The sequence below is a fragment of the Alligator sinensis genome, unplaced genomic scaffold (assembly GCF_000455745.1).
Source record: "Alligator sinensis unplaced genomic scaffold, ASM45574v1 scaffold954_1, whole genome shotgun sequence".
Classification (NCBI taxonomy): Eukaryota; Metazoa; Chordata; order Crocodylia; family Alligatoridae; genus Alligator; species Alligator sinensis.
Genome location: NW_005842228.1, coordinates 575,156 through 587,652, shown reverse-complemented (window position 1 = coordinate 587,652; position 12,497 = coordinate 575,156). Strand labels below are relative to the sequence as shown.

Here is a 12,497-nt window from a genome sequence, read left to right as displayed (position 1 = left end):
GCAGGGGGTCGGACTCGATGATCTATTGAGGTCCCTTCTGACCCTAACATCTGTGAATCTATAAGCAGTTAAAAACCAAGTCAAGTTGTAAAAGATCATGAGACTTCTAAACATCATGTTTTTAGATGTATTTGCTTGCTGCTTCTAACTCTTTAGAGTTTACCTTTTCCACAATCATGAGGACTGGAAAGTTTTTTAAGGGAAATGAAAGTTGAGTCTCATGACCTCAAGATCTGTGTCTTTAAAAAAAATCAATCCATATTGTAAGATTTGTGATAAAATAATGGGTGATACTGAGTCTTCTGCAAGAATGCTTTGGGTTTTTTAAAAATCCTTAATATTAAACTGGGATATTTTTAAACATATAAATGCTCTGTCTTTTAAATTATTTTCTATTCATTGTTCATTAATTTCTATTCATTGTCCAAACTCTATGAAACTAGCCAAGTGAGAGAAATAGAGAAAAATAAAATTATTTCAAAACCCCTTTCGTTTAAAACAATATAATGGGATGTTAGTAAGGTAGGGAAGAATAACTGTATTAAAAATAAGATGGTGCTGACAATTCTGTCAAGACAGGAGGATCTTAGAGTCAGAATTTGTACAGAATGATATGGAAACAGTATATAGTTTTGAATATTATTATTTCTTCCATTATTTATCAAGGCACATAAAGCTTAGCATATTTTGTTGAAATACAATGTACTGCTTTTTAAATAAAATATGGAACCTGTTCATACCAGTGATATGGTTAAATATTCAGGTCTAATCTATCTAGGCTAATTGCCTCTGCAGAAATCTGTAGTTTGTATCATTCCTTATTTTGCTACTAATTTGAAAAACTGTAATGAGGAAACACTACATCCAAGTTCTTGAACTGCAAAAATATATGGTAATCTAATAGCACATTAGTAATACATAGTCACAGATAATAGATGGAGATGAAGAACAGGCTCCTACAAAAACTTAACAGGGGGAAGTTTATGTAACAGCTCTGGAAGTAGAAGCTAGTAGAATTGCAATATTAACTAAATGAGGCCTTACTGAGTATAGTTGGTGGCAATGGCTAGTTTTCTGTTCCTTTATTAAATAAGAGCTGTACATTTTCTTTTTAGCTCCATCATTCTTTATGAGCCTTGAAAGTACAAGGGATCTCTGATGGAAAAAGGCTTTCTTTCCCGCTCTGGTTGGTCAGAGTATACAATACTTCAAGCTGAGCAGTACGGGATCCATGATGCCATTTTTAACTTTTTTTTAAACATTATATAATTTTGAAACTGACTTTTGTAGATAATTGGTGTGTTCCTCCCCCTGTCAGTATTACTGAATGATTGCTGAATGTGATTCATGCTGCTTCAACCAAAATAAGACCATAGATATAAACTAATCACTAAGGATAGATTCACCCTTCAAGAGGAGGCTGGATAGATATTTGGCTGGGGTGATAAGACCCCAGCACCCATTCCTGCCCAGGGCAGGAGGTTGGACCTGATGATCTGTTTAGTAGTGCTGTGTGAGATTTTGCTGTCCGTTTCATTTTGACACTGTTTTGACTAATTTCAAGCTCGAAACAGCAAAATCGAAACAAAACAAAGGCCTTCAAAATAGCCTCACAACAAAACAAGGATGGTTGAAACGTTTCAACCATAGGCTGGGAATGGGAAGTCAGCCCAGCTGGGCTGCCTTCTGCCACCAGCACAATTTAGCACAGGGGACAGGAAAGTAGCCCAGCTGGGCTGCCCCCACCCCCAACGTGATCTAGCGCTGGGGGTGGGAAGTCAGCCCAGCTGGTCTGACTTCCCATCCCCAGCGAAACGCAAAACAGAGTTGAAACAGCCTTTCTGTTTCAATGGAACGGAACAGTTGTTTTGACTCAAAATGAAATTCGAGACAAAGCACTGTTCCCTTGAACTGTCGATACTCAAGGCAAAATAGAACGGTGCCATTTCTCACAGCCCTACTGTTTAGATCCCTTCCAACCCTAAGCACTATGATACTATGATACCCTGCTCAAATGCAGGGCAAGAATGACAGCACAGTCTGTTTAATGGGGCAGTAGCTGGGAATTGGAAAACTTGAGTTCTGCTCCCTGCTTTGGTGACCTGCTGTGCGAACTTAAGCAAGTAATTTTACCCTTCTGCCTGCTTTCCAGTCATTAAAATGAGAATAATAACTCTTTACCCACTCTCTCTTTATGTAAAGTGTTTTGAGCTCTGTAGATGAAATAGTCTGCATGACAGCCTGATAATATTATTTCTGATCTAGATAGAATACTTCTTTTGATCAAAGCCCTCAGCCCCTCAAGCCTTTTGGTAAGTATAGTAGCTCTGATTCCTGACTACCCACCATAAGTAGCTTTATGCACACATGACCATTAATGTGCAAGTCAGGAAATGTGGTGGGGCCGAGAAATGCACTGAGTATGTTGATTGGACATTTACTGGTACAGCTCCTATACCGTTCCAGCAAGGGATTAAGTAACTCTCCTGGCAGAGAACCCAAGGGATGGTATCAGCAACTGCAGAAGACAGAGGGTCTTAGGGTGATGGCATTACATTGGACAAAGGAGGTTTGGGTTCAGTCTTGGATTCTGCCATAGAGGTTTTGTGTTACCCTGGGCAAATCACTTAATCTTTCTATGCCTCTATTCTCCATTTGTAAATAAGGAGGGAAACGCTTCATTTTTCTTGTCTATTTAGATTGCAACCTCTGCCTGGCAAGGATAGTCTATTCTTTTGTATACAGTGTTGTACAGTCTTAAAGTAGGCTGAGGCTGCTGGCTTCTAGTGTAGAATACTTGTCCTCTTTTGGGGGTGAAGACTTCTTGGGGTACATGAATCCAAGCTTTCTGATAGATGTGCAATTTATTAGCCTAGGTAAACCTGGCAAAATGTTTAAAGAACAGTGAAAGGGACATTTGGATGATTAAAGTGGGAAATTAAGCTCTTAATGTGCCTAGGAAATAGAAATCAGAAAAACACTATAGAAACAAAAATACCCCACTGTCTTGGCCTAATCTTGTTGCCTCAGTAGTATGCTCAAGGAATGAGTGATGACAGCTATTACACCACAAATGGTGACAATTTATTGTCAAATACAACTTGCAGCATTTTCATGTGAAAATTATTTATTGTGATGCATCACAGGCTGAATGATGCAAAACCCTAATAAATCCTCCTGGATTTCATAACAGAAAATGTGAGGGAGCACTATTTTGTGCCTTAGCCAAAAAAGAACAAAGCATGCACTTGGGGCTTTTAGGTGATTTATGTCAGACTAGAGGAAACAAGGGTGTGTGTGTGTGTGTGTGTGTGTGTGTGTGTGTGTGTAAAAAGAAATTCAAAATTTCTGCCGACCCCTTTGCAGGATCTGGACTACACAAAGAGCAAATCTTAAGAAAGCAGAACAAAAGTCTCAGATCCTTTCATTACACAGAAAAGCAACTAGTCCCAATAAATATTCTTAGGGCTAGTGCTTATAGTAAAACAATGTTGTGCTTTTCAATTTGAAAAGGAGTAGTGAGAGCAGCAAAGTAACAATAATGATCTAAAAATAGCAGTCTCCAGTGAATTCAGGGAACTAGTAGGTAAGACCCCCTGGGAATTTTAAGGGGGTTTTACCTACTTAAGGAGAGCTGGTAATTTCTGAAGGAGACTATTGAAGGCAAGATGGCAAACTATTTTATGCAGAGAAGTAGCAGAAAACATAATAAGAGACTAAAATGACTGCAATCAGGAGCTCTTTAATGACTTGAAAATCAAAAAGGATTCATATAAAAGTAAAACCAAGGACACATTGCTAAGGATAATTATAAAAGAATATTGTGTAAATGAATCTGTCTGTACAAATCAGACAAAATCAGAAAGACTAAGGCACAAAAAGAGTTTCTGCTATAACTGAACAATAATAAGGAAAGGTTCTGTAAATACAGGAGAACTCAGGAAAGCAAATAAGCAATGATAGAGGGAAGGACAAATATCAAATGCATCTTTTAATTTTGTACTAGTGCTGTGGTTCTCAACCTTTTTGGACTCAAGACACCCTTCATTGGATTTGAGGCACACCTCCACATTCTCCATGAGAATTGAATGACACCCAGTTTCAAAAACAAATTCATATATTACAGTACTTACTTCCTTACACTGAGGATGGGCAGTAGGGGTGGGAGATGGTCCAGGCAGGGACAAGCCTGAGCCTGGTTTATCTGCTTAGTTTATCTGCTTATCTCCTCACAGCTCACCTGTGCTCTGGTTGAGAATCACTGCACTAGTGGCTAATTATGAGGTTAGTTGGAGTGATGTTGTAGCCATGATGGCCCAGGAACTATGCAAAGGGAAGGATTATTTTAGGTGATATCATTTATTGAACCAACTGCATAGTTCGGAGAGATGTCAGACAAGCTTTTGGACACATCCTCAGGTCTGGAAAAGAAGCAGACACAGCTTGAACTAAATAATAGGTAGAACAATAGCCAGTACAAACTTAAAGGAATGAAGCAAAGGTGTTAAATAGGAGCAAAGCAGCATTTTCAAAGCTAGCTGGAAAATTAAAGAAGTGCAGTAGGCATTTCCCAATAGGCCTGTTATTAAGCTAAGCCAGTGCGTGCATACAATGAATACTCCTCATAATCATTCATTAAGTACACAGGTCTCATACCACATTTCAAAATTATAATGGATCAGCTCTGTCCTGCACGCTGGCCAAAATGGAAAAAAGTCATGCAGCTCCAGTACAAAGTTAGAAACCTTTCATATTCAGCCCTTTCTGTGGTCTCTCTGCTTCAGAACCACACCAGTTCTCTTCACTCAGCACAACAGTTAATTAATTTGCATAATCTGTCTCTCCTATGAGTGTAGGTGGTAATGTAGGGTAAATTGTCCCCTGTAAAGCAGCTGTTACTCTGTTTTATAAATCTAATTTTCCAGCAGATCAGTTTTTATTCCAATAATAATGGTTATCAGTTAGCCAGCCTGTCTGTTTCTATTTCTCCCTCTGGACCCTTATAATTTGGCCAGTTCCTAGCCTTGAAAACACAGGGATTTAGGAATGCTTGGCTCTGTCCACGAGAAAGCACAAACTCTGTAAAACAAAGTTGTAATGTTTGAGACTGACTTAACGTGATCAGCCAACTTGTGGGGAATAAGGCACTAAACCTTATTCAGATGGTAGGAAAATTCTGGCAAGTATTTAAGTTTGCAGAGAGGGTGGGGAGAAGAAATAGGTCACTGCTGCATTCTCTGCCCTGTACGTTATAGGAGGCCTTTCACGCACTTCTCTGAGCAGTGAAAGGCCAGAGGCAGGAATAGGGAGCATCCACTCAATGCAGCATGCTCTCTCCTGTTCAGAGCAGGTTTCCCAGCAAGACTCTTCCTAGTTATTTGGCTGCTCAGATCAGCATTGGCCCCTTGTAAGTGTCTGGAAATCTTTACTTTATAAAGGGCAAATGCAACATAATATTGGGGAGGGACCACATGATTTCTCTTGGAGGAAGCTGCCATACAAAAAAGGAAAAATTGGAATAGTGCAAAGGCTTGTGCCACACACGCTTTCCTTTTCCCCTCTGGGGGTTTCTGAAAACCACACAATTAAAGTGGAAACCCTGGTAGATTCAGCTCTTCTGGGAAATCTCTATGCCCAATAGACTGATTCTGAAAATTGTTTGTTTTCACTAGTTTTTTGATTACAGAAAAGATCCCAGAAAGCCCACAGCAGAGCAGAATGGTTTTCATAGTTTCATAGTTGGTAGGGTCAGAAGGGACCTGAGCAGATCGTCAAGTCCGACCCCCTGCCATGGCAGGAAAGGGTACTGGGGTCAAACGACCCCAGCAAGGTGTTCATCTAGTTTTGACACTCTGGATTCCTGTTTGAAATTTCTGTGGTTATCTTTTGTATTGTGTTTGTACAACCTAATAGCCATGGCACCCTGCTTGAGAATCAGACATATACGTGTTCTAAACCTTTTAAAACACCCTTATTTTGAAACCTGGCATATGGCACACAGGAAGAAAATGGTATTGAGAGGAGCTGTGTTGATTCCTGGGGTTTTTTGCTATTGCTTTGGATGATGGGATTGAGTGCGCTCATAGCAAATTCACAGAAGATTCCAAGTTGGATGGATTTGTAGACACCCTGGAGGACAGAGCAAGAATCCAGAATTACCTGGACAGACTGGAAAAATGGTCCTTAATCAATCAGATGAAATTCAACAAAGACAAGTGTAAAGTCCTGCATTTGGGAATGAATAATTGCATGTGCCAATATAGACAGGGGAATGACTGGCTAGGCAGCAGTACTGCAGAGAAGGACCTGGGGATTACTGTAGACTATAAACTGAATATGAACCAGCAGTGTGTTCTTGTTGCAAACAATGCCAACAGTATACTGGGTTGTATTAACAAGAGAATCACTTGATCAAAGCAAGTGATTCTTCCACTCTGTTCAGAACTGAGGCCTCCCCTGGAGTACTGTGTCCAGATTTGGGCCCCACCTTCAAAAAAGACATGGACGAGATTGGAGTGAGTCCAGCACACAGTGACAAAAATGATTAGGGGCCTAGGAAGCAAGATTTATGAGGAAAGTATGAAAGAACTGGAGACGGCTGTGGTAGGGGATTTGACATTTTTTCAAATACCTGAAAGGTGATTATGGAGAGGATGGAGATGGGCTTTTCCATGGGACCATAGGGGACAGGACCGGGAGCAAGTGCCTCAAACTGTAACAAAGGAAATTTAGGTTGGAGATTAGGAGGAACTTTCAGACTCCAAGAGCGGTCAAGCATGAGAACAAGCTACCTAGAGAAACTGGGGAATCTCCATCCTTGGAAATTTTCAGGAGTAGATTGGACAGACTCATGGATGGGATGGTTTACTCAGGGGACAATCCTTCCTTGATCCAGGGGGCTGAACTAGATGACCTTGTGAGGTCCCTTCCAGCCCTACTTTCCTATAATCTTTTGGTAGTGATAAGCTAATGTAAGTTACCACTGAGTGAAGAACCAAGCACTAATTTAAGATGAGAGAATGTGACATTATCACCATTTTATTTGACACTGATTATTCTTTCCAGAATATGCTGTTGTCACTGGAATCCAATAAAATCATTTGCTCCCATAAATAGATAATATTATTTTCTATGAATGTACGGAGCAGTCTAGAATCAGCATTGGACATTTTTATATTAAAAAGGCTTTCAAATATGTTGGAATATGTACCTGTTACATAGGGATATATGATAAGTATACATTTCTGAGTGTTACAGTTTCTACTTACCATGCATACACTGACTTGTATTGTGAAAGCACTGCAGAGTTAATGAGATGTTTACTGTATTAGGGTCTAATGGCCACTAAAGCCTCTACTTATTTCTAATCAGTGAGCCATTACCAGCTTTTATCTTTTGTTTTCAGCACTCTTCTAGGTCTGGAATTCATATTACAAAGGTAGCATAGCCAGCTGTAATGTGTTGTCACTGCTGAGCATGATGGTGATTTATGAGTCCCAAACTAAGGAAGAGCTTACCTTTAGGTCTTAATTTAACACATCAGCAGACTTGAAAATCTGAGCCTTTCTTAAGTGAAAAATCAGCATAAAAAATCAGTCATTACAGCTGTGAGCCTGGAAATTCCCCTGGCTATTTTTTGCAAGAAAGGCTTTCTAAACTCATATATGTTTGAGGAACCTATTATTTTCCTGAGATGTGTAGATAAAGGGAACCTTCAGTGGCTTTCCTCTTCTGTGGCAGGGAGGCCTCCGCAATAGTGCCTTCACCCTTCTCCTCTCAGTCACCTTGAACAAATGGCATACAGCATCCAGGCAAGGGGAGGGACAGAACTGATAGCCAGGGAGGGATGTCAGAAAAGATGCATTCACATCCCCTCTGAGATTTTACAGAGAAAATGATGTAGCTTAAAGGGACTGTTACTGCTACTAGAGCCATATCGGAAGGGAAAATGAGGGTTACTGCAGTACACACAGTGTAATCTCCATATAGGCAGCCCTGGTCTACTGCATATCCCATAGGCTTGGGACAGGCCATGCAAACCTACACTTGGCTGGTCATGCATTTTTCTTGGGAAGAAAAAATGGGGCTAGGATAACCAAAGCTAGACACCCTCATTTCTTGAAGAGCTTGGAAATTTCAGCATGTGGTAATGGAATACAAAGCCCTTCACCTCTAAGTCACCGCTCCTCAGACTCAGCCCAAGCTGCTAGTAACAGAAGCCATCATCTTTCATCTGAACCAACTTTTAAGAACATTTGCTATGTCAAAGTCCCTAGTCTTTTGCACAGAAGTTTATTGGTATGGTATAGTAATTCGCTGAGAGATGACTTACAGCAGAGTATTCTTTACAGAGCCTTTCAATACTTTAAGATAACTAGTTGCTGCATCTAACTTACAGCTGGGACTAGGTCTTGTTCCAAATACTGGCAATACCCAATTGATGCAGTGATATACACTGCTTAAAGACAGTAACATTATGGCTCCAAAATGAAGTAGATACTCTACTTAGGGAGTATACCTTGGGCACCTTGGCTTTTACCATATGTAAGACTGACTAAGTAGAAATGCATCCAGCTCCTCTGTCAAAATCAAATTTAAACCTTGTTCTCCAGAGGTGAAGGCTGGTGCAGTAACCCAAGTACATTGTAGCTTGATACCAGAGTACATGCAAAAGTGACTGTATAATGCCATGCGACATAATGAAAGCCACTCTTTTCCTTAATAGGACTGTAGATTCTGTGTACCAGTTCTACATCCACCTTAGACTTGATGATATAACACAAGCTCACCATAAAATATACCATGTGGGAGTCTGTTTAGGTGTATTTCTTTGCAGGGTGTAGAAGTATGACAGAAGAGGCAAAGGACTGATGGTTGTTAGTTTTGTTGTGTCAACTAGATCAGTGGATCTCAAACTTTTTTTTTTGCGGACCACTTGAAAATTGCTGAAAGTCTTGGAGGACCACTTAAACTATTTTTGTTCTACAAATCAAAGCACAGAACTCATATTTTAATATCAGTAGTCTTACCTTACAAGTACAGATATTCTCGATTGTTCTGCAGCCTTTCTTCGGACCACCTGAATGGAGCTCGTGGACAAGTGGCGGTCCACAGACCATGGTTTGAGAACCTCTGAACTAGACAGTTATTGGGCTTATTGCTTTTTGAGTTATGGCATTACTCCATAATGCCTTGTTAAATCATAGGCACTGGAGCAATAGGATTTGGTCTATGAAGGTGTTTGAGAGCTCTATAGTGCAGTTCGGAAAGGTTGGAAGACATCCAGCCTTTGGTGAATGAGGCACTAGCAAACTCCACCCTATTTGAACCTCATGCTTTATGCATCATGGTTCACTAAAGAAATAATGTGTTCCAAGTTTGCAGAAGACTCAAGAACAGTTCATCACTGCAACCTGAATGAAGGTAGATGACACCAAATGTGTGCCCTATTTCAGTAGTAGAAGCAGGCTTATGATTAAGATAGGAATACATGGAGAGGGAGAAAAAGATAAATGGACAAGACATACTGTACTCTTTATTATGACAGAACATTTGCCATTTTTTGCTCTAAAAGATATTGTCTTGCTGTATTGTGAATTGTCCTTCAAAAACATGGGATTACTTGGTATTTACATTAGACAAATACATGTGCTGTGCTAGATTTTGCTTGTGTTAGAATCAAGACCTAAATATTAGACACATAGCTACATGTGCCTTATCAAAAGTTGCACACTGACACTGTTTGCCCGTGATTTTTTATTGCAACTCCCCATCACTTCCAATATACCTCAGAACACAGTTGGAACTAATTCTAGGCACTGTTGGAAAAATTGTAAGCCAGCAGTGCTATTGAAAGGGTGGAGGGGAAGAGGCCAAGCACTACCAGACACTGAAGCTTGAATCTCAACTTGTTGAATCAGTACAACTGAGGATGTGGTTCTAGTTAAAAATCTACTCCCTGTCCTGTTTTCCTGTATGCCTCTCATTCATGCACTGACCGTAATATAATTTTTTTCAATAAAACAGTTTTTTGTAAAGTTCAGCTGTGAATAGCATTGCAGCAGATACTTTGTTCACTGGACTCATTTCCAAAGGCTTAGTCAATAACTTATGCCTATTAGACTGCAGAAAAACCAGGGGTGAATTGCATTTTTTTGTTTAAAATGTTTATTATTTACAGGAAATGGCTTGAAATACTGTTCCAATTACAAAAGGCCTTTGTTCCTAACTCTCCATGCCTGAGAATCAATGACAAAATAAACTATGTTAAAAAAATCCCCAAAAATCAATATATACATTTTAGCATCATTGTAGATGGATGAAAAGCTACGCAAGCAAGCCGTTGCAGCCAAATGAGAAGTTTGTGGCCCTGGGTTTTAATATTAAGATTTGATTCTCCTTTCATCAGCAGGTGAGTTAAAACTAAAGCCAGTGGCCAGATCCTCAGCTGGTATAAACTGAACTCATGGTAGTTATTTTGATTTATGTTTGATGAGGCTGTGGCCCATTATCCAGTGGGTGGATGGGCTCACAAAGGGAGAGATCTGCTTTGAGGAGTTTGAATGCTTTCTGCTTCTGCCATTTCCCCTTTTTCTTCTCTAATTCCTTGATGCTTTTATGGAGGATGTGAGAGAATGACCAAAAACAGGATGGGGGTACAGTTCAGTCAAAACTACTCTTAGTGTATCATTTATGATGCATTAGTACTGTCCTATAAGGGTGCACTGATAAAGATTTTCTTGGCTGAAAGCAGTGGCTGGGTATTAACCAGCCATATCAGCTGATACCAATTTGAAAGCTTGTTTACAGGAATGCAACTTGGCAGCTTGGAGAGCAGCATCTGGCCAGTAAGTCTGAGGGGAAGGGGGAGGGGGGAGGGAAGGGGCAAGGGGGGCCAGATCGAGGCCCCCACGGTGAGGGAGGGAGTGGGGAAGGGGCATGGGTAAGCGCTGCCCAGCTAGGACAGTAAATGTAACCCCGGGGCCAGAAGAGGGATGGCTTGGGACCCCACACAGTGCAGGGTCTCAACAGTGCCCACATAGCAGCCCAGCTCCTTCCCACAGCAGATGTTGAGGCCAAAGCAGTTCCCTCTGTTCCTGGGGCCACAGGGCATGCCCTGGAGGAGGGAGAGAGAACACAGATCAGCAGCTGCAACCTGGTTGGGGGGAGTGCACATAGCTGGATCTGCTCCTCACCAAAGCCTGAGAAGCCTGCCAGGCAAGGAGGGAGGTTCAGGCTCTGAGAGGCCGTCACGAAGCAGTTGCATTGTCAGCTGAGGGTGATTGGTGTGGGGAGTGGAAATGGGGGCTAGCTCCCCAATGCTGTGCGCACCCCTGGGGGAGGCACAGGGAGCATGTGCCCCCCCCCCCATTTGTGTGCGGAGCGACGGCAGGCTGGCCACTGTGGGCTCAGGACCAGGGGCTGCACCAGCCTCTTCCTGATTGGGGTGGGGCACACTGCATTTATCAGTGACGTTATTGGCTACACTGTCCAAAAAAAAGCCTATTGCCAATTAATGTTCATTTTCCTTTTAACGGTGCCTATCTGATATGCAACCAATATATTGTACCTCTGTGGTCCTACCCTGCTCTTGCAGCCTGAGGTATTCTGATCAATGGAAGGATGACTCTGCCTTCCAGAAAATGACTCCAGGACCTAAAGAAAGCAGTAAAGCACTTAAACAGTTTGGCTGAAAATATAATGAGTTCAATCCATATGTGTCTTCAGAGACTTCCAACTAAAGTACAGTGTAGAATCAAAGTTATATCAACACATATGGAGAAGAACAGATACTTGGTTCATGGTGAAGTTTTTTGACCCAAGAATACTAATTTTCCTTCTCTAAGCAGATATGATGTCCAATTCTAATGCTCTGCCTGTATCTCTCTGCACTAGGGGAAATTGGAATGAGCTTTATTTAAGATCTGTGATGAGCTAACTAAATGAAACATGCTCCTTTCTATGTCCTTTGGCTGTGTTACATAGCTAAAGCTAAATCATTCTAATAGCCTGCCAATGCTGCTCCTAATATTCCCTAGCTGTCTCCTAGCATTAGTGTGCTGTTAAAATGCTATACTTAAATGCAAATGTGTTGTGGGAATATCATTTTCCTTTGTAGAGATATAACAGCTGAATGTTTATGTTGTGGGGAATACACAGCAAGGATACAGTGACAAGGAGAGGCTGCTCTTGGATAATTGTACCTTCCAAGGAGACACCAAAGGCAAAATTCAATACAACTTGCTAGTCTAGTAAGCTATGTAGGTGAAATACATCCCTGGCAAATAAGATATACACTTTCATTGGCCTTACACCGGAAGATATATATTGCTTGGTATCCAAAGGGACATTACTTTTGTGGGTCCCATACACAACCCATTTGCTTTACTGAACAAGATGCAGCTGATTAGTACCATACTTTTGCTTTGTAGTTGAAACTTTAAGTTGCATCAAATTTGGATCAATTTCAATATAAATCAGTTGATTTGCTTTTTGTT

The 12,497-nt window shown here is 40.9% G+C and overlaps 1 protein-coding gene across 3 annotated transcripts in view; it reads left to right on the top strand.

Annotated features, from left to right (window-relative positions):
- The window catches only part of CIB2 (calcium and integrin binding family member 2), a 116,892-nt gene that overhangs the window by 40,535 nt on the left and 63,860 nt on the right, over window positions 1-12,497 (top strand). For 2 of the 3 annotated variants that reach the window (XM_025208410.1, XM_025208411.1), the window contains exon 3: window positions 2,266-2,312. The exons of the other annotated variant lie outside the window; for it this stretch is intronic. The gene's annotated coding sequence lies outside the window, so the exon portion shown is untranslated. The remainder of the gene's footprint in view (window positions 1-2,265; window positions 2,313-12,497) is intronic. 3 annotated transcript variants of the gene reach the window in all.